Source organism: Schistocerca cancellata, chromosome 2, assembly GCF_023864275.1.
Source record: "Schistocerca cancellata isolate TAMUIC-IGC-003103 chromosome 2, iqSchCanc2.1, whole genome shotgun sequence".
In the NCBI taxonomy this organism is placed as follows: domain Eukaryota; kingdom Metazoa; phylum Arthropoda; class Insecta; order Orthoptera; family Acrididae; genus Schistocerca; species Schistocerca cancellata.
The window spans coordinates 291,218,490-291,241,158 of record NC_064627.1 but is presented as its reverse complement, the minus strand read 5'-3'; the positions used below and the strand labels follow the sequence as shown (position 1 = coordinate 291,241,158).

Here is a 22,669-nt window from a genome sequence, read left to right as displayed (position 1 = left end):
CGCCACGCGAGATCTCAACAGCCCCACGTGGCTAGCGTCCGAGAGGACACACATTGATAACTCGGTCATGCAGAATGGTACAGCTTCATCACGTACCTTGAGTTAGGAAATATATTTGTTTACAGCAATCAAAGTGACCACGCGGACAGGGAGACAACTGGAGCAACGCGGACTGTCAGCACGACGGCCACTATTGCGATTTCCCGTGACGCAGAGAGAGGCGATTCGGTAGGCCGCTGTGGCCGAGCGGTTCTAGGCGCCTCAGTCTGGAACCGCGCGACCTCTACGGTTGCAGGTTCGAATCCTGCCTCGGGCATGGATGTGTGTGATGTCCTTAGGTTAGTTAGGTTTAAGTAGTTCTAAGTTCTAGGAGACTGATGACCTCAGATGTTAAGTCCCATAGTGCTCAGAGCCATTTGAACCACTTCAGACGATCCAATAGTGGTGCGCACAACGAGGACACCGGACACAGGAATGGCACCATGCCGTATTTTTAGAAGAGTTCCGGTTGCGTACATCATCACAATGAATGTGTCCGTAGGTGCATACTCCGAGGAGAACGAACATTGCCTGACTGCATTCGTCGTCGTCAGAAGGGCGCAGCACTTTGAGTGATGGTATGGGATGCCATTGCCTACACAACATGAATACTTGGTTCACATAGCCGGTAATTTGGACAGCAGAGATTGCATTTTTGAGGTGTTGAGGTTGGTAACTGTACGCTATCTCTAAGGCCTCCGTGACGTAGTCTTTCATGAAGATACCTCAAGACCACAAGCACCCCCCAGTTGCCTATCTCGATACAGGGGGTGTTCGATGCTGTCGTGGTCAGCTCGGTGTCCATGCCGCTCACTCACTGAAAACATCTGGCAGATGGTTGTTGTGAGATCGGGAAGCCACCACTCGTCAGCCGAGGCCCAGGAGAAAAACAGGCAGTGGCGCGTACGTCAGAGACGTGACTCTGCAGGTCTTGCGAGTGCCAGCGGCGGTCTCAGGCAGGGAGCGAGTAACTATTTCAGACGACTTTAATAGCTCTTGACTGTACGTTTAAACGCATGCAGGCTCTCGATAGCAAACGACAAAGCTAAGATCTTTAGTGGCTACCTTTTCACTTACATATTCCTTTTCCATAGGCACTGAAGAGCCGACTGCGGTGGCCGAGCGGTTCCACGCGCTTCAGTCCAGAACCGCGCGACTGCTACGGTCGCAGGTTCGAATCCTGCCTCGGGCATGGATGTGTGTGATGTCCTCAGGTTAGTTTGGTTTAAGTAGTTCTAAGTTCTAGGGGACTGATGACCTCAGAAGTTAAGTCCCATAGTGCTCAGAGCCATTTGAACCATTTTGGGCACTGAAAAGAATCGAGGGTTCGCGAAGTGCGGCGGACAAAGCCGATTAGTGTGACGTCACATGTTCGTTGCGGGATCCGTGTTTCTCGTGGGCCACTAAGGCTGATGAACTCTGGCATAGGGCTCCATCAGCAAGGAATGACATACCCGTATTCAGTCCAGATCGATTTATAGTCGTGTTAGTGATAATGTTGCTGCCAGAGTTGGCTGTTCTTTCTACTGCAGTTCGCACCCCGTATACGCCAAAATTAGTTACAAATTAAGTCAAGCTTTCTACCGACTGTACTGGAAATGGACAATAAGTAATGTTTCGATATTTGCTATCGCTCCTGACCTTGCAGTTTTAATGGCCAGTAGTGTTGTCCGAAACCGGGACAGGACACGAATGGACAGAATTCCATAACCAGTTCTCAACTGAAAGAATATTGGCTGAGCTGATACGATCAGCGATCAGGACCTCTTGCAACAAAATGCTGCAATGGAAATTACTCGTAACGCACTTGTAGATCATTCTGCATCGTTCCAAATATTACTGGAAGCAAAGAATACAATAAGTTGTTTGGTTGAAGTGTAACTGAGTACAGTTTTCACTGTCCGGTACTACTGATTACTTTCACTGTCGTTTCTGGCTGTGCTAAGGAAAATTTACGCTTTTCTCACGTACGGATTGCTTGGTTTTGGTAAACAGCTCTGCAGTAAGGTTAATCTCATACTGTCTCGCAGTTGGGTACAAATAAAGTGTGCTGACTTGAACGCTCATAAAAATTCTGTGTTATGTCTGTCGCTTGTACATGCTGTCCCACGAAAAACCGGCTCCGTGTACTAAACTATTCATTGTCACCCGCCAGTTGTCATATATTGTTTCGAAGTTGTTGCAGCTATGTTTGTGTGAAGTGAATATCTCAACGAGATATATCCTCTTAAGAAAGACTCGCAATAGCGGAAACGCACTTGTCTGCCGGCTCATTAAAGATATGCGGGACATTTTTGCAAAGAAATGTCCTGGCGTTTCCATACCAACAAAGAGCGGTATACATGATTTGGTAACAAACTGGCGTGCTACAGGGTCAGTTGTAAACGCAAAAAGGGATCGAGCCCACCTGCTGTGATCGCGGATATTCGTGCACGAATGATCCAGAGTCCATAGAAGTCGATAGGTAAATTTTAGCACCAACTGAATGTTTCGCGTAGGTCTTGTCAGCGATACAGCCCTGCAAAATGACACGTGTCCTAGAAGTGAAGGAAGAAGATAAGGCAAAACGTGTGAATTACTGTACGTGGCTATGTCAAACAATTGAGACTGGGATGTTGGATCCTCTGCTTTATTTGATGAGTGATAATGCCTTTTTTCCATCTGACAGAGCACGTGAACTCCCGGAACACCAGAACTGGTCAACAAACAATACTTACACGCTTTTCGTAGGCGTCTACAGCTGTTAAATAATTTGTTAAAAGCATATCTGTGCCAGCATCTGTACAGCTGTGTGCTTATTTTCAGTCGGTCTCGATTGTTACGGTCATCTTCAAGGAGAAAAGCATCGTACATTGTTGCATCAACCATACACATCCGTCATATACGAAATATACACATTACAGTTTCAAACATGGCTGCCTCTCAGCGACCGTATATTAAGATTCAACATAGCAGTCACACAGCCAACCGGTTGCAAATAACTGTTTGGTACATTGACCTAGGTTTCGACACCTCTAAGAATGTCTTAATCAGAATGAAATTTTGAGAAACCGTAATGTTACGCTGCGAGAAGGCAAGAACGTGTTTAATTTTAATTTTTGACTTGAGCACGTCAGCTCGGAACTTTCACCATTGCCTTCTCGCAATATAACTTCACCGTTTCTCAAAATTCCATTCTGATGAAGACATCCTTAGAGGTGTCGAAACCTAGGTCAGTATGCCAAAAAGTTATTTCCAATCAGTTGGCTGTGATTCCTATATTGGAACCATACAAATGTAGGACATATATAATAGTCATAATAGTCTGTGATAATGCTCTGTGCCTCGGCACAAATTATGAAATGTGGAGTTATCAGCAAATGTACACTGCTGTAATTTTGCCAAGGCACAGCGTGTTTATGTGGACTGTATTAAGACAGACTGTTATTACAATTATATATGTTCTACATCTATATAGCTCATATATCACGGAAATACACGGTTGATCCACGAATGTACAATGTTTTTCTCCTTGAAGATGACTAACAACCGAAACCGCTGCAGAATAAATATAAAATTATACAACTGATGGCTAAATATTCTTTTCCAAATTGTTATAAGGCTAATGAGTTACCTCTTCATAATGAAAAAAATCAGAGTTTTGTGTGCAGTGTCATCAAGTCAGATTATGGTTCCCATATTTTTTTGAAACAACGGTAAACGCTGCTGATATATACGAATATTCAAGGAATTTCAAGCACAGTTGACCACCCCATCCCCAGCCTCCCATGTACTTACGTATGCTGTCTTTCAACAGGATGGGACGACCTGTCACGCTTCACGGGAGTGAGTCTCAGGAATTCATGAAAGATTCACAAAAGGAAGGACTGTGGCCGCCGCATTCGCCGGACTAACCACTTGAGGCTTTCATCTGTGGGGCTATGTAAAGGGAAGAGTCTGTGCAAATAACACAATAACGTTAGAAGAATGGCTTGGCTCTCAGCACTATGGGACTCAACTTCTGAGAGCATCAGTCCCCTAGAACTTAGAGCTACTTAAACCTAACTATGAAATGATAATTAAATGTACACCCTAGCTGCAAACAGGCGTTATATAGTACATTGGGGACATGTTGGAAATGTGTGCCCCAACCGGGACTCGAACCCGGGATCTCCTGCTTACATGGCAGACGCTCTATCCATCTGAGCCACCGAGGGCACAGAGGATAGTGCGCCTGCAGGGACATATCCCTTGCACGCTCCCCGTGAGACCCACATTCCCAACATGTCCACACCACTACATCTATTAGGCGCACTACGAATGTTTGCAGCTAGGGCATCCATTTAATTATCATTTCATTTCTAGCAAAGCTGCATGGTCATTAACGGTAACTGTACTTTCGGGAACAGATACTATCGTCATATATAGTTAAACCTAACTAACCTAAGGACTCACATACATCAATGCCCGAGGCAGGATTCGAACCTGCGGCCGTAGCGGTCGCGCGGTTCCAGACTGTAGCGCCTAGAACCGCTCGGCCACTCCGGCCGGCTAACGTTAGAAGACTTGAAGGAAAATATTCATAATGAAATTTTGAGAACTGATGCAGCAGAGCTGCGCAAAGTGTTGTAATTATCACGTTAGGGTGCGCGCAAAAGTGCATTGAAGCACAAGCAGGTCATTTTCAGCACCTAATGTAATGTAATGTAGAAGAAGAGTTCGATTCAGTAAATAGTAATGCATTAGCTTATTTGTTATTTCTTTATTATGTAATTATTACACGTTTATCTATTGTTATTCAATCTGCTCGTGATGGGCAACAAATCGTGCTTGATTGTTTAGTAGTCCGTTCTCGGGGCCGGTTTTCGTGCGCCATTCTGTACTATTAGTAATCAGAATACAGTGTACTCCAGTGTGGCGCAATACAGATGCCAACGAAACGCAGACTAGTAGAATATAGTCTCCAGCCTGCCACGTTTTCACTTTCTACGATTTAAAGCTTACGACAGTCTGTTCTTATCCAGAGTTCGTCATCTCGGAACAAGATTTTGCGAAATGCGGTAAGCTCTGTGTTCGTGGCTACGAAGATAGCGCGGAGATCAAAGGGACCGACCAACTTTTGACTCACGACGAAGATAAGTATCTAGAGATTCCACCAGAACAGCGCTTTTCGGGAAACAAAGAACAATAAAGGACTGTACAGTGGAATGTAGCAACTACATGACGTAAACACCGTTCAAGGATTAGGCCTTACGCCTTTCCTGACTGCCGGCCGCTGTGGCCGAAGCGGTACTAGGCACTTCAGTCCGGAGCCGTGCTGCTCCTACGGTCGCAGGTTCGAATCCTGCCTCAGGCATGGATGTGTGTGATGTTCTTAGGTTAGTTAGGTTTAAGTAGTTCTAAGTTCTAGGGGACTGATGACCTCAGATGTTAAGTCCCATAGCGCTCAGAGCCATTTGAACCATCTTTCCTGACTGACCGACACTTAGACTACAAGGCAGTACGAGGAACGATCTATGATCGTGGGACAGGCGATCGTCATGTCGCCAGTCCTTCCAGCCGTTACTGACAGTAGATGTTTCCTAATGGTACCGTTGCTTCTTTATTCAAGCAGCTTCACAACTAGCCTCACGAGGCTCGGTGAACGCCGTACCATACCTCAAACCTCAGAAAAAGTACTAGGAGGTACCGGGATTCTGGTGGAATCATACCAATCGTGAAACTTTACATGTAAACGTTGTTTTGAAGTAGCTGTCTGCCACTATGCTAGTCACGTAGTGAATGTACGAGGTATGGTCAGAAAGTAAGTGTACTGTGACCATAATGGAATGTGGTTTTTTTGTTTATTCAGAATTGGCAACACTGAGAGGTACACGAGGATCCAGTGAGCAGAGCGAGCATCGCAGGTTCAAATTGGCTCTGAGCACTATGGGACTCAACTTCTTAGGTCGTCAGTCCCCTAGAACTTAGAACTACATAAACCTAACTAACCTAAGGACATCAGACACATCCACGCCAGAGGCAGGATTCGAACCTGCGACCGCAGCGGTCTCGCGGTTCCAGACTGTAGCGCCTAGAACCGCTCGGCCACTCCGGCCGGCGAGCATCGCAGGAACATGGTAGTATGAAAACTCACGTTGTAGTGTCCAGTTGCGTGAAGGATGTCAGTAAGAAATCCCGCCAATTGCGAGCCACGTGCTGTGTGACCTGCTTCCTACTCGTGGAAGGAATAAAACTTCTCGGAATTTTTTCGCGAATCAAAACTGTTTTCGGCGAAGGTGTTATGAGCAGAACAAGTGTGTTAAAGTGGTTGTAGGGAGTTCAGTGGCGGCAAAACAGATGTTCAGGACGAACAGAGGAGAGGAAGACCTTCCATTTTGACTGATGAGTGGGTGGTGTGACATTTCCATAGCTCTCCAGAACACTCTTAAACGAGGCACTCGCAGGAAAGCTGGGATACCGGAAATTGTGCGCGAAATAGGTTCCAATCAGCTGACAGAACAACACAAGAAAAATCGTATCTACAGCGCCCGCCAGTTTCTTGAGCGACTTGGACTGGAAGTTGAGGATTTTCTGAGCTCTGTTATGACTGGATATGAAACATGGGTGGCTCATTACACGCCTGAGACAAAAAGACAGTCGTCACACTGGTCACAATTTCGGGGGGAAAAAGACCGTCTCAGTGTTTTGGGACCGAAAAGGTATAATTTTGGTCGAACTTCTGCCTCAGGGGCAAACCATCAATGCACTGCAATAGTGAGACACCCTAAAAAAAACTCAAAAGAAAGTGGAATGCTGGCGAGATGAGTGCTTCTTGCACGAAAACGCCAATCCTCACAGAGCTTTAGCCACAAGGCCGCTCTTCGAATCATGTCGTTGGGATGTTTTGAACCAACTGCGGTATTCCCCAACTTTGCGCCTTCGGATAATCATCTTTTCACCTTCCTGAAGGCATTTGTGAGTGGAATTAAATTTTCAACCAAGGAGCAGGTGTAGAAAGAGAGTCTGAAATGGTGAAGGAGCTGGCGGGAGAGATCTTCGAGGAGAGCATAAAGAAACCTGTGCCAAGGCTAGCCACATGCACTGAACGGAACGACGGTTACGGGGAGAAATTGTCAACAATTGTATCAACAGTATCCTATACTATTTTTCAAACACACGTTTTCCAATATATACATATATAGTACACGTACTTTCTGAAAATGCTTGCTGGTTAGTATCTGCTCAGCCCATTCAGTCGAATCATACAGCCAGCAGCCCAGTTACCTTGCTGTTTGTTTCTTCAAGAAGTGACAGTCCAATTACCACGGTTGAAATGTCGACCTTGGACATTCTTCGCCAGCTCTATGAAGAATCTCCACGTTTGATACTCTACTACCATAGGATATCCTTTACTGGCACCCTCCCTCACCAACAGCATGCAGGTTGTCAGGATCAAATTCAGTGGTAGTGCTGCACTACCGCACACACTAACCAAGGAAACAATTGACAAATTCTATCCAGTCACATTTAACGTAAAGGACAGTTTGCTCTGATTGTACTGTATTTGTAGATAAATGATTATGCCACCGCTTTATCATGGCTTGACATTCTGTTGAAGCTGCCTGCCTTCTGTTATTACCCTTAAAGATTCTGGAAAGACGATATCTGATGCAGCGGTCACATCACGAATCGCGTTTTTGACGTATCTTCTTGATTTGGGAGAGCTTAGTGATGAAAGAAATGTTTGTCGATCACACGTATCCTGTCTTGATCTGTTCTGACGACTGCTTTACATGTGTTTTATGCACTGAAGAGCCAAAGAAACTGGTACATTTGTCTAATATCGTCCAGGGCCCCCGCGAGCACACAGAGGTGCCGCAACATGACGTGGCATGGACTCGACTAACGTCATTAACACCATGAATCCTGCACAGCTGTCCATAAATCCGTAAGAGTACGACGGGGTGGAGGTCTCTTCTGAACAGCAGGCTGCAATACTCAGAAGTGTGTCCCTGGAGCCACTCTGTAGCAATTTTGAATTTGTGCGGTGTCGCATTGCCCCGCTGGAATAGCGCAAATCCGTCGGAACGCACAGTGGACATGAATGGATACAGGTGATCAAACAGGATGCTTACGTACGTGTCACGTGGCGAAGTTGTATCTAGACATATCAGGGGTCCCGTAACACTACAACTGTACACGACCAACACCATTACAGGGCCTCCACCAGCTTGAGCCCCTGCTGACATGCAGGGTCCATGGATTCATGAGGTTGTCTCTATACCCGTACACGTCCATCCGCTCGATAAAATTTAAAACGAGTCTCGTCCGACCAAGTAACATGTTGCCAGTCAACAGTCCAGTGTCGGTGTTGACGGGCCCAGGCGAGGCTTAAAGATTTGTGTGGTGCAGTCATCAAGGGCACACGAGTGGGTCTTCGGCTACGAAAGCCCATATCGATGATGTTTCGTAAAATGGTTCGCACGCTGACACTTGTTGATGACCCAGCATTGAAATCTGCAGCAATTTTCGGAAGGGTTGCCCTTGTGTCACGTTGAACGGTTCTCTTCAGTCGTCGTTGGTCCCGTTCTTGCAGGATCTTTTTCCGGCCGCACTGAAGTCGGCGATTTGATGTTTTACCGGACTCCTGATATTCAAGGAACACTCGTGAAATGGTCGTACGGGAAAATCCCCACTTCATCACTACCTCGGAGATGCTTTATGAAACTTTTTCTCACTGGCAACCCCCTGCAAAATGATGAAAGAAATAAGTTTATTGGTTACTACTTCGCAAGAAGCATGATATGAAAGAGTATTTGGATTGCCTTGGTTAGTCGGTGCTGTTGTGTATAGCCACTGCGGCAGGGTGGCGTAGTTGTTAGCGAATCTGCCTATTGAGCAGGAACCCTGGTTCGAATGCCTGCCTTGGTACAAATTTTCATTTTTGGCTTCAATATGTTTATATATATTATAGATGTTGAGACTTGAAAAAGTGTCTGGAGCTAGATAGTTCCATTTGATAGATCGATAACTCAGCTCGTTTTCTACGCAGCAGTCATGCAAATTTAGACATTTTTTGAAGCGCTACGCAAGCTTTCCCATTTCTTCTGCATATTCAGTTGTTGAACCAGTCACTAACGTCCCCTTTCAGTTTTCCATATTGCTTTCCACCCAATAAAATCTAATTAGGGTAAAATGTGGTAGTCAGTGGTGGCTAAGTCCGGGCTATAAGGCACTGTTCAAAAACTTTCCACTTAAACTTCGTCAACGCAGCAGAATGAGGGCGAGAGCTATCTTGAAGAGGCACAATACCGCTGGATAACAATCCACTTGTCTTCAACGGCGGGGGGTTTATGACCTCTCCTCTAGGTGTGAAGTATATGAGGAGGACGCTCTTTCGATACCGAAACACTGTGGGCATAACCTTTCCGGTGCTCTGAATATTTTTGGCTTTTTTTGTTCGATTTTGTTGGGGACTGTGAATGACGCGATTCCACTGACAGGCGCTTCTTTATGGTCACCACTACCACTGTAGTTCAAAAACTCGTCGCCATCCGTCTCGAACAGGCTGGCAAATTTTAGTGTAGTTTCCGTTCGTTGTTTTCTATGTTCGTCTGCCAGTTGTCGAAGAATCCACCAGGTACACCCTTTTCTGTAGTCCAAATCACCAGTAGCAATTTGATGAAGAACGCAGTATAAACCATTTCGAAACTACTCTGCTAGAAAAACTAATTCGAGTGCTGTACCAAAGACGAAGCGTCAGACTGTTGGAGCCATATATTATCTGATAACACGAGAATGTAGCAGAAATCAGTTTCATTTATCAGCTATGTCGCTAATAGCCACAAAAATCTCAGATTGTTCTCAGATGATCTCCCGAGATTTGTTATCGTTGCAGTGGAATTATTCTGGTATTTACTGTCATCATAAGGACGTTACGCTGTATCTCAGTGACCAGTAGATTATCAGTCAGTGGCAAAGGAATGAACAGAAATATTTAGTGCAGTAATCTTCAGTTGTTCATTAATACCGCTTCAGAAATGGTTCAAATGGCTCTGAGCACTATGGGACTCAACTTCTGAGGTCATAAATCCCCAAGAACTTAGAACTAGTTAAACATAACTAACCTAAGGACATCACACACATCCATGCCCGAGGCAGGTTTCGAACCTGCGACCGTAGTGGTCTCGCGTTTCCAGACTGCAGCGTCTAGAACCGCACGGCCACTTCGGCCGGAATACCGCTTCACATGCCGTACTTAACAGTGGACCAGAACTAAACGTGGCTTATAAGATGTCCAGTAGACAAGCAAGCGTAGAATATTTTGCATGATTATTTACCAGCTGACACAGTAGTGATAATTATCAGCCCATAGTAACTGAAGTGGTGTGGAACAAGTTTAACAAACTGAACCTGAAGCACGCAAGGTCCCTCCATATTGCTGGTGGTGGCATTGTTACGTCAATATTAATGCTTTATTCGAGTATGCAACAACTATCGAGTTCTCCCCTAAAACCATCGTTGCTCATAATTTTAAGATAAAAGCTATCCTGAACATTTGGTCACATTATTTACCGATACTGTAAGAGAACCCGGTCACGTGGAGCTACGAATCGTAGAAACACCGTAAACAGCGCACGTATGCAGTTACATGACCAATTTTCATAAAAGTGACAATTTTTATTTTGGCTGGGGCCGCAGTGATTTTTTTAAAGACGCTGCCGCCATCTGACTGCAATAATTTTTATTTTAATATTATCCAGATTTCGACTTTAGGCCAAACACAGAAACTTATTTATATTTCAAAAGACATCAGACTGGTATGAATACGAATCCTCGTCGAAAAAGTATATTTCGTTATATAGGCCAGATCTGTCATCAGTAACATCCGTGCTGTAGGGTCCAGAAATGAAATTCTGCAATAGATTTACGCGTTTTAGAGATGTTTTCACTTTCACTAATGACAGATCTGGTCTTTATGACAAGACACGCTTTTTCGACAAGCACTTGTATTTCATACCAGTCTGATGTCTTGACATAAAAGTAAGTCTTTTTTCTTGAAAATTCTCTAGGGCCGAAATCTAGATCGTATTACAAAAAAAAAAAAAAAATATTAGTCAAGTGGTAGCAGCAGCATCATTCAGAAAATTTCATAGAGGTGTTGCGTACAAAATGTTCCCAACATTGCCTGCTCTCTAACGCGGTGGGCAGACTTGAAAACAATGGCTATATCTAGAAAAATCTTTCGCGCTCGTACGTTAGTTTCATATCTTCGCAGCGCACTATTCTCGTAGGCAAGTGCTCGTGCTTGTATTCGATTCTCATTTACAGTGACTGGAGCAAAGGTTACAGACTTCCCTGGAGTCCAAAGTTATAGGCGACGAGACATGTTTACACGGTTATGATCCGGAGTCCAAAGGGCAATGATTAACGTGTGAGATTCTCGGGATCTCCAACGATCGAGAAATCGTAACAGTTTTAAAGTAAACTGAAGGTGACGCTCTTTTCCACTACCGAGGTAGTCTGACCTCGTGTCAGATTTTCCGTATATTCATGCTGTTGAAGGCATGACGATGACTATAAGACTACCCTGCACGCAAATGTAAGCACTTTGCTTTCGTACATTCTGCAGCAGCAAAGTTAGAAAACGTCTAGAGTAATCGACGCCGCCGTGGGTGTGAGTTTTACGTGATTTCCCACAGCAGTTTACACTAATAACGGTACGTGGTCTCATTTTAACCCATGCACTTTTTTTATACTCGATCCGATGCTATTGTCATATTGATATTTTCCGAAACCTCGAGCTGTTGCATCAGACTTTTGATTCGTACCCCCTCCCCTCGCCCACCCCCACGAGGTCGCCAGTGTACATTACTACTGTGATTCTTGATCCATAGGTATACGACTGAAATCCAAAGGGAAATAAGAACTGCATCACGAGTAATCGGTCCCTAAGGGGAGGAAAGTTGGGAAGGGGGGGGGGGGGGGGGCAGGAGTGATGTGTAGTTCTTCGTTGTGCAACTGTCGAGTTAGACCTGAAGCCCTTCAAAAATGTTCAAATGTGTGTGAATTCCTAAGGGACCAAACTGCTGAGGTCGTCGGTTCCTATACACGTACATAAACTAACACGCTAAGAACAACACACACACCTATGCCCGAGGGAGGACTCGAACCTCCGACGGGAGGGGGCGCGCAGTCCGTGACATACCGCCTCAAACCGTGCGGCCACTCCCCGCGTCCCCGAAGCCCTTCCCCAATGCCTCCTGCTGTGTGAGCTTGTGATACTGCTGATGGAGTTTTGGTAGTCTACTATTAGAGAGGAGTAGGGAAAGAGCAGACTGTCTTATTTCTGTAGTACTCCGTAAAAGGTAAGAAATTTCCTCAGTCCGAAGAATGGTTTGAACGCCACAAATATTTACTAGACATAATGCTTCCTTCGACCTCTGAGCTGACTAAACAAATCAGTTACAGGAGAACCTGCAGATGATGGGCCGAAGCTCGGGGTTGGTACGCAGTACCCGCGTAGGACTGGTAGGAGGGGAAGCACCAAAGGAGACTGGACGTCATTCCTGTTGTGAACTTTCTTTCACAGAACTCGTTGATTTATTAAACTGCTATTGAAAAAACACCTCCTGTTCCACTGACTGCTAATGTGGGATCCTGCCCACTCGTCTCTTACAAGGGGCGTAGGAAGCTGTGTTCTCGGATAACTAGACAACATAAAAGAAAATCATATTCATGGAGTTTATTACAGTAATTGAATTGACAATATCTAACTTTCGTTTCTACATGAAGAGTCGCAAGCAATTGGCGACGTGTAAATAATCTGAGTCCTTCGAATTTATAATTTCCATGCAAGCTAATCACACACGTTCATAAGTCACGGCCTTTCTGGTGCGGCTCTTCCAATCCGTCTTCTAGTGCGGCTAGGCGGAACGTCGCTTTTATTTTCTTCGTGGAGAGGCTGCTCCTGTCGTGGTGACGTCTTAGCGTGCTATTGGCTGGCGTCGTCTCACAGCCCTCTCTGCTGTATCGTTCTCCATCTTCGTGCCGGTCTTGTTACGACGGAACAACCAAGAAACATGGGACTCAACTTCTGAGGTCATCAGTCCCCTAGAACTTGGAACTACTTAAACCTAACTAATCTAAGGACATCACATACATCCATGCCCAATGCAGCATTCGAACCTGCGACCGTAGCGGTCGCGCGGTTCCAGGCTGTAGTGCCTAGAACTGCTCGGCCACCCCGGCCGGCAACCAAGAAACAGAATAATTTACACCCATAATACAGTACCAGATTGATTAACAGAAAATGGGTTAAATACAATAATAAAAACTGTAGCAGTACACTAAAAGAGCTAATAACACTTTCTCGAAAGAAACTTTAAGATTTACAATCCAAAATAGACTTATACTCCGCGAGTAAGCACCGTATAAGAAAATTAATTACTGTACTATACCGCCGGATAGCAGAGGTGCGTAAAGCACGCAAGAGAAATAGCAGACAAAATTAATGTTAAATAGTAGGTCCTGAATGGTACAATAGTCAGTTAGAACCTTCATGAAATTAACAGATCTTAGGTCTACTAGTGTTTGGCCAGTTCAGAAAACAACAGCACGTAGAAAGAGCAAGATTAATAACCATTCAGTTGGTCGAACAACACTTGCATAAACACATTTAAGTAAATAATTTAGTAATTATTCCATGGGAAAATTAGACTGCAAACATTTGAATATTTACATGAGCTAGAAATAAAAAATATTAAAGCGGAGCAGCAGGAGCGCAATGATTAAGACACAAATACACACATCGACCTGCTATACAACCCTGTGTTGGCAAGCCGTAGTGGCCTCGGACAGATTAAGTGGTGCGGGAGCACCTGCACCCGGCTGGCCGTTCGGTCGAGCGTCTTCGGACGCTGCGCCTGCTCTATCAGCCAGGCAAATTTCACCCAAGTCCCACCAGAAGAAACACAAATAGTAGCCTAATTAACAAAGAAATACAGAATTTAGTACACCACACGACAGTCAAAATTACAGCAACAACAAAATCAAGTAAATAATATTTCACTGATTTAACAGCGTCAAATCAATGAAACTTACAAGGTGGCCAAAACCTAAACACCGTTCCTAACACAGTTAACGAGTAGAAAGTTCGACTCCAACTACTAATTGTACGGAACTCACGCGACATGGGTGAGGGGTAAACAGGTAACCGCCACGCTGAGCGGAACACTAAACCCCAACCTAACGCTTTCGGTTGACTAACGAACCGCTGACTAAAGGAAGACAGAACATAACCTTCTGATTAACACTGCAGTCACATGTAAAATGTAGTAACAAACTAAGTCATCCCTGAGAGAGACTTAATAATTAAGATTACAAAAAGAAAAACACATAATGAAACTTGGTAATATAAACACACAATAAGGCAATAGTTGAAATTGCGCGTTCCAATAATAGTACGTACACGACATCGCACATGAAATGAACCCACTTAATATCATATTCCGCGCCGCCACAAATCGGACGCCTTACAGCAAATAACACTTAGATTGGAACATTACATAAAGAAACAAATTCAGTCCTTTAATAGGAGTGCACACACAACTTTCCGGCCTAGATACAGAATATGGAACCGGGCGTCAACCTCGAACAAACAACTAGAAAACAAACTTGCTGGCAGATTAAAACTGCCGGCCGGGGTGGCCGAGCGGTTGTAGGCGTTACAGTCTGGCACCGCGCGACCACTACGGTCGCAGGTTCGAATCCTGCCTCGGTCATGGATGTGTGTGATGTCCTTATGTTAGTTAGGTTTAAGTAGTTCTAAGTTCTAGGGGACTAATGACCTCAGAAGTTAAGTCCCATAGTGCTCAGAGCCATTTTAGATTAAAACTGTGCGCCGCACCGAGACTCGAACTCAGGATTTCTGCCTTTCGCAGGAAAGTGCTCTCCCGACTGATTTACCAAAGCACGACTCTGGACCCGTCCTCACAGCTTTACTTCCGCCAGTACCTCATCCCCTACCTCCGGAACTTCACAGAAGCTCTCTTACAAACCTTGCAAAACTTGTGCGTGGAAGGCAAAGGTCCCGAGTTCGAGTCTCGGTCGGGCACGCAGTTTTAATCTTCCAGAAAGTTTCATACCAGTGCATTGAAAATTTCGTTCTGCAAACATACCACAGGCTGTGGCAATGCCATGTCTCCGCTATGTCCTTCCTTGCAGGAGTGCTGTCTCTGCAAGATTCGCAGGAGAGCTTCTGTGAAGTTTGGAAGGTAGGAGGCGATGTACTGGTGGAATTAAAGCTATGAGGATGGGTAGTGAGTCGTGCTCTGGTAAATCAGAAGGGAGAGCACTTTCCTGCGTAAGGCAGAAGTCCCGAGTTTGAGACACGATCCGGCACACAGTTTTAATCTGCCAGGAAGTTTCATATCAGTGCACACTACTCCGCTGCAGAGTGAAAATTTCATTCCTACGAACGAGAAAGCCGCGCTGAGTGGCCGCGCGGTTTGAGGCACCATGTCACGAATTGCGCGGCCGCTCCCGCCGAAGGTTAGAGTCCTTCCACGGGCGTGTGTGTGCGTGTGCGTGTGCGTGCGTGCGTGCGTGCGTGTGCGTGTGTGTGTGTGTGTGTGTGTGTGTGTGTTTTGTTGTTGTTCTCAGAATAAGTTAGTTTAAGTAGTGTGTAAGTCGTGTGTAAGTCTAGGGACCGATGACCTCGGCAGTTTGGTCCCTTCAAAATTCACACACATTTGAACATTTTTAACGAAAAAACTACCTAACTAAATAGTCGCAGTACTGGCACAGTAAATGGCGATCATACGAGTAACTATGGTTACTGCCGATGCTCGGCCCACTCACATCCGATAAACCAAATCGGAGGCTCGCGAGATATATCTGTACAACGATCCAGGAAGGGCAGCGTGGAGCCGACACACCAGCACAGCGGCGGCGGTCCGCCGCGCCCATCCAGGTCCGGTCGCTCGCTGAAGCTCACGCGCTCCTTACCTCGGTGAGCGCCCCACACATCCAAAGGTTTGCAGCCGACTGCAACCCAGGTAATAATGGTTCACAATGCAGGAAACCTCTTGAGGGGGCTCCTCCTGGTATCGCTGCAACGCCTAGGTCCGAGAATGTTAACTGCTGACCTTGTAGCAGCCATCAACTGCCGACTCTACTCGCTCCGTCGCCAGGTTCCAGCTCACCCCGGGCGAACCGTCACTGTCATTGCCATCGCGTCTCCAATCTCCGCGTGAACCGCCCCTCCTAAGGCAAAGATGTTCTACTAGAGCGCTACCTATCGATCGCGCAACGGTTAAGGTTTTTTCTTTCAGTTACAAACGTAAAAGAAGCGACGTAAAAGAAGCGATAAGTGACATAAAAAGATTCTAGGACCAACTGGGCTTGAATCCCAGACCTTTGGATTTGAAATCAGACACTTAGTCACTTAAATACCAAGCCACTTTATCTCCATAAAAAAAGGCACTACGCGATACAAGCACTCAGCAAGCTCCTAAATACGAACAGAGTCTGCGCCGAGGACAGAGGAGGGATCCTACCTTAACGTTTCGATATGTGTCACAGAAACGCTTTGATATAGGCCCCAACTTTCGTGTTCGAAGCAAAAGGGAAGGAGATAGGAAGGGAGAGGATGAAGCGTGGACGTTGTGTATATAACCTTCTTATTTGTAAAAGGGAACGACCGATTTTTAAATTTCATAGATGGGTAGGTGATTAGCAACAATGACTTACGTTGTAACTCCATATGACGGCACAAAATCACTCTGCTAAACAATTTGCAGCTTAGTAACTACGGAAATGCCGTGTGGCTAGGGCCTCCCGTCGGGTAGACCGTTCTCCTGGTCCAAGTCTTTCGAGTTGACGCCACGCCGGCGACTTGCGTGTCGACGGGGATGAAATGATGATGAGAAGGACAACACAACACCCAGTCCCTGAGCGGAGAAAATCTCCGACCCAGCCGGGAATCGAACAGTAGCTATAGGCAGCTACCTCTCTTGTTTGCTTCACTGAGAGGTTGGTGGCCATTTTTCGAACACAGCGATACAGATGACGATTACAGAGAGAATTGCCAATGATGATGAAAACCACCTCTTTGATGGGTGTTTCTGACTCTATAACCAAAGCTCTGAGCTCACGGTTGAAGATCCACTGGCCGCAGCTGCCCAGCTATGTGGAGCACTCTGCGTGTTGTGCGGTTCGATGACCAATGGGGTCAGTGGAAGCGGAGGCCGGCGGAAGGAAGCACCAGCTGCCGCTTCCTGCCTCTGGGGGGAAATTGGACCATCCGGCCAGCCTGCGGCAAATCACCTCCGAACTCTGACTCAGGTCCTTTTTTCCCCCTCCCTGTGACTTTTTTCCCCCTCCCTGTGACACGAGCGTGCGACGGCAGCATTGCTGCAGTGGGCTCATATGGGGAAGAAGCCACATCCGTTCCCGAGGAATTTTGCATGTGTGTGTGTGTGTGTGTGTGTGTGTGTGTGTGTGAGAGAGAGAGAGAGAGAGGGAGAGAGAGAGAGAGAGAGAGAGAGAGAGAGAGAGAGACAAGGGGCAGTATCTTCGTTACTACTCCACTCTGAAAAAGGCTGCATGATTTGGATGAAATTTGGAATGGAAATACCCTACATCCTGACTTAACACGTATATAGTGTGTCCTTTTTAGCTGCCCATCGGATCAAAAAAGTTATAATTCCAATTTGTTTGTCTCGGGGGGGGGGGGGGGGGGGACATCCAACTATACCACTCCCCACCCTCCCTCCACCCCACCCCGTGCCTGGATGGCGGGCGACACTTTGAAATCTTCCATGAGGACCCCCGTTCTTTATTGCAGATTACAATTACACCGCAAAATCTACATACGTTTTCTCTGAAGCATTTTCTTCGTTTCGCTACAGATGACGCTGTATTCGGAGGAATAGAAAAAGGTGCACAATCGTAATTTACGACATGCTACCAATTGCCCTTGAATATCCAATGGCACGTGGGACGCCACCTACATGCTGCGAGAGTAGGACAGGCCGGTATTTCGTAACTCCTAACTGGAATCCCCATTCGCAGCGTTGTATTCCTCCGACATAACGAACAGGGGAGTACTCGGCTCTTCACTGTGACCGTGGCTCCAGGCGAACACTACTCTACTTCTCCAGTTAAAATAAGTGTTCAAACGTAGTACCTCTTTCAATTCACTTAGTGATCCGCTTTTCAAATGACCGCACACAGGACAGAAGCATATCTGCGGGAATGTGAGCACAGGCGTTCCTGATGCACTCGAGCATGTCTTCACGGCCTGTTGGCACTTGCTGGTACACCTTTATCTTTTAAATATGCCCACAGAAAGAAGTATGGCGACCTAGCGGGCCAATTAATAGGGCCACCTCTGCCGATCCACCGACCAATGTAAACACGGTCTAATATCCCCGGTGCATCAGTTGCTTAATACGCCGGGCTACCATCATGCTAATACTACGAATGTTGTCGCACATCGAGGGTAACATCCTTCAGTAATACCGGTACTTTTTTCCAAAAACGTTCGATATCTGCGTCCGTTGAATATGCCGCCGATAAAATACAGATCAATGAGTTTGTTCTCGATAATGCAACAACATGCGTTAACCGACCGAGGACATCGATGGCAATTTGCCGTAACCAGTGGGGAGTGTCTACACTCCAGTAATGTTACTTACTGCTACCTTGGTTTGAACGTAGACTCATGGAAATAATAGTACCTCGGAAAAGAACATGGGGGTCGTTTGCATTTGTTGACGTGCCCATTCACAAAACACAATCCGGTTACGGAAATCGGCTTCATGAAGTTCTTGATGCAGTGACACGTGATGTGGATGATACTCATGGAGATCCAGTATTGTGACAATACTATCTACGGACATACTAGAATCGCGGTGTAATTGCTGGGCGCTTATTCGTGGGTTGTGGTGCACTGCCGCTAGTACAGCTATTTCATTAGCTTCTCCTGTAACACGTTTTCTTTGTTTCCTTTTGCCGGTCTGTATGCTGCCATCAGACAAAGACGTTCGCAGCCTTGTAAAAGAACGAACGAGAGCGAGTTTTCTCTGGAAAACGCTCGGCACACAAGGCAACAGCAGCCTCAACTTTTCTCCTAGATTCTCCGTAAATCAGCATCATTTCAGTTTTTTCTTCTGTGGCTGTGACATTCATTGTCGACTTGCACGTCTGTTCCCCACATGATAGGTAGGTGTGCAGGCAATAAACACTGCGCAGGTATTACAATGTTTGGAGCCGCTATCTAGTCTGTCTGCACGTTACGTGAGCTGCGGTCGCTATGTTCTGCCTGCTATGATACGTCGTATTCGTTCCACGCCCATGTTGGCGCGTTGGGTAGTACCCTGTTCGATATGTCGGAAGAATAGAGCATTGCGAATGGAGTAGCCAATCAGAAGTTGTGAAATACTAGCCTACCGTACCGTCCCAGCATGGAGGTGGGGTCCCACATGAAAATAGATTTTCAAGGGCCATTGAGCAGCATGTAAAATGACTGTGTATCCATTTCTACTTCTGCAACTACAGCGCCATCTGTGGCAAAACGAAGAAAATGCTTCAGATAAAAAGTATGTACATTCTGCAGCAGAATCGTAATCAACAACAAAAAACCGCCATAGCCACACCGGTCACCCGGCGGGGTCTTGTGTGGTATAGTTGGATGTACCCCTCCGAGACAAACAGATTGGGATTACAAGTTTTTTTGATCCGACGAGTAGTTTTCGAAATATTTCAATGTCTTCAGCGTACCTATCAAAGGTTTGGGGGTAGGGTGAAAAAAAAGTGTAGCCCACGACGTGCGAATATCCATACTTTATTCATCCAGTATTTGAGAATACGAGCACTTAGTGACTTGCAGCAAACTTTACACATAACACAAACTCGTCATAAAATTTTTTGTCGCTGATAGCCACACAAAATGACAAGAGGAAAAAAGTTTATCGCTTACTACACCTTCAATGTTCGTACAGTAAAACTGCCTCAAATGTGTGTACAACTGTATGTGACATACGTTAAATTATGTGAAGTATATTTGACATATGCGTATGCGGGCAAAACCACGGGTAAAAACCTGATCCTAAAACCATGGAATGGTTTCAGCCAAATTTGTTAGGCATATTACTTACGATCTGGAAATAAATACTGAGGGTATAAGAGCAACCAGCGTCCTATTGGGGTGGGGTAGTACCGTGGAGAGAGAGAGAGAGATAGAGAGAGAGAGAGAGAGAGAGAGAGAGAGAGAGAAAGAGAGAGTGAGAGAGAGAGAGAGAAAGGGAGAAAGGGAAGAGGACGAGATGCACAGTGGAGGGAGGAGGACATAAACAGCGAGAGAAGTGGGCGGGGATGTACAGAGAGGGGGGGAGAAGCAGATGAACAGATAGAGGTTTGGGAGGAGATTGACAAAGTCAGTCACTTCCGAACTAATAGAAGGATTTTTTTTTTAAATAATTGTCGAACCATGGGTAACAACGCAGGGCTGAGCTAGTAACAACAGCAACTCGCTGAACTGCACTTACTTGGCATTTGAGACTTCCTACTGACACGAAAATAAACGTAGCATCCTACTGTGAGCCTATGCAAGTCGTGCATTCCCAGTAGTAGTACTTGTTACACATATTGGCGGTTGCTGCCGATTCGGCCTCTCCTATCAGCGAAATTTCAAGAAAATTTCAGATAACAACTTCAACATTGAGTGTCATTGTGCCGGGACGGGTGTTTGAACTAGTTCTGAAACAGGCCAACGATCAATGGTTGGGCTTGGACCGTCAATATTTTGGAAATGTCAAGTTGCAAACCGTACCACTATATTTCCAACTTTCTGCTGTAAGTTGAGGTGTTACCTATGTTTGATCGATTGATATGTCTGATCTTTCATTCAATATAGCATCAGTACTCCATAAATCCAGCATGAGGATTTATTCAGTGCAATATAATGAATTAGATGGCTGCAATCAATTCCGGGTTTTTGGTCCCAGAGTTCACTTTCGCTGTCAGGCTTTATAGCTTTTCCGATTAAATTTTTGTACGCAAATCATGATCTTTTCTCCTCCAGGTTCTGTTGAATGCTTGTTGTTTTTTAAAAAACCTGTTTACTTGAGTGTAAATATTACACAACAGCGTTCTTTATACATATAAGATACAATTTTGAAGTTAACCAGAAGAGTTGTTTCCGCACGAAACAATCTTACTACGGTTTTCAGTCGCTATCGATTCTCAGTACATGGCAGCAAAATACGGGATGATGAATTAAATTGGTTTCAACATTTGAAATATGAATTTCTTACAAGAATCCTAAAATACAATTCTGAAAGGATTTTATTGTACGTCAGGCACTCAGCAACACTGAAGTGTTGTAATAAATAAGTTTCACGCATGGAAAAAAATGGGATTCCCATGGTGCAAAATTTTTTGATTAGGTTCATTAAGCTTCTTGTTGGTGTCATGATCGACTTAGCTTCGATAATCGATTACGATGTAGCACAGAGTGATAAAATTATCGGTCCGTTCAGTCGAGTAGTATCTACAAAACATTTCCAATGAATACAAGTCACAACACAATAAAGAACATAAGCGCACAGTGGCGAATCGCGTTACACGTTGTGACAATCTTGTGAATTCCTGGTGTTCATTACCTAAACAAAAGCATTGTTCCCACTGTGAAATTTGTTCGGCGAAGCATTGTATAATGGCTTTTGTTTTTCTTGGTTTAGTCGTGGTCCATTGGCTCAGTGGCTTTAGTTTCTTGAACCTTAGATGCCATTGCCTGCCAAGTGGTAGTAGATAAGTATCTGCTTTTTATGCGGCGACAGTAATATAAATGTACAGTTTGACACTTTATTGTATACACAAGTGGATGTTATTCCCATATGGGTACACGTGGCAAAAGCTACATTTGGTTTTAATTTTGACTGAGCACAGCTTCTCAAAATTCTGACTACTGCTCTGTACTAGTAGAAATGTAATTATACAATTTAGCGACTGTTCATCTGATGAAGATACCCCTATTAGGTGTCGAAACCTAGGTCAATGTAACTAACATTTATGTGCAACCGGTTGGCTGTTTAATGTTATATTGAAAGTAATATACGATTGCTGAATAACAGCCATGTTCAAAACTGTAATGCCGACAATTATTTAATTTATTTCGACAGCCACTCCCTGTAGTTCGAAACTGATAGATTCCATTGTTATCAAAGCTTCCATTCATGAAGTGGGAGATTTAGGCTACCACAGATATAAGTGTTCACCTTGTTGCATGGGGAATCCAAGAAATAAACTTTTAACACCTTGGGCATCGTAGTGCAGTGTGTTTCCACAAAGACAAAACCATTACAAAGAGCGGTCTCACAGCGCAGATACTGAACAGTTCAGGAGGAGGAATTTATCGTGGATTCCCAATAATTAATAGTGAGAAACTTCCTTTCACACGATTTACTAAAGCAACAGACAGCAGAGGTATTAATGTCGTATACCCGCTGTATCCTGTCGGGCGATTCTGCATGCTGTGACAGAGTACGCAGAATTGACGAGTGATGTGCATTTCACTCGAAGCTAGTCAGTAGCGAGTGTCGTCATCCACAGGCTCGGCATTCTCGCCATACAGCCTCACTGCAGTCATGGTGCTAATGCATGC

At 45.1% G+C, this 22,669-nt stretch overlaps 1 protein-coding gene and 1 non-coding gene across 2 annotated transcripts in view; one reads left to right on the top strand and one right to left on the bottom strand.

Annotated features, from left to right (window-relative positions):
- LOC126161648 (myosin-VIIa) overlaps positions 1-22,669 on the top strand; it is a 509,736-nt gene that overhangs the window by 17,458 nt on the left and 469,609 nt on the right. The gene's annotated exons all lie outside the window — the stretch shown is intronic.
- Trnat-ugu (transfer RNA threonine (anticodon UGU)) lies at positions 4,162-4,236 on the bottom strand. Its single transcript has one exon. It is a non-coding gene; the product is annotated as a tRNA-Thr (tRNA).